Below are 297 nucleotides of genomic sequence, written 5' to 3' on the forward strand. Positions count from 1 at the left end.
AAACGTTCAACATGCATAAGTAAAAATTACATGGTGAAATTGAACATTTTAAATCTTTACCTAATACATAAGAGTTATAATGCAAACAAAAATCACGATACAAACATAAATAAAATTATAATGCAATCAAAATAATGAAACAAATCARTRTRAATATTTTACCTTATATTGCAACCAAAAAATCAAATATTGAACTTGAAGACTTTTTTTAAAATCTTCATGACATAATGCATAAAAACTATAATGCAACCTGAATAACATAACGATACAAACATACATAAACTTATGGGAGAAGTG

The sequence above is a fragment of the Cynara cardunculus genome, assembly GCF_001531365.2.
Source record: "Cynara cardunculus var. scolymus isolate 2C chromosome LG 5, CcrdV1, whole genome shotgun sequence".
NCBI lineage: Eukaryota > Viridiplantae > Streptophyta > Magnoliopsida > Asterales > Asteraceae > Cynara > Cynara cardunculus.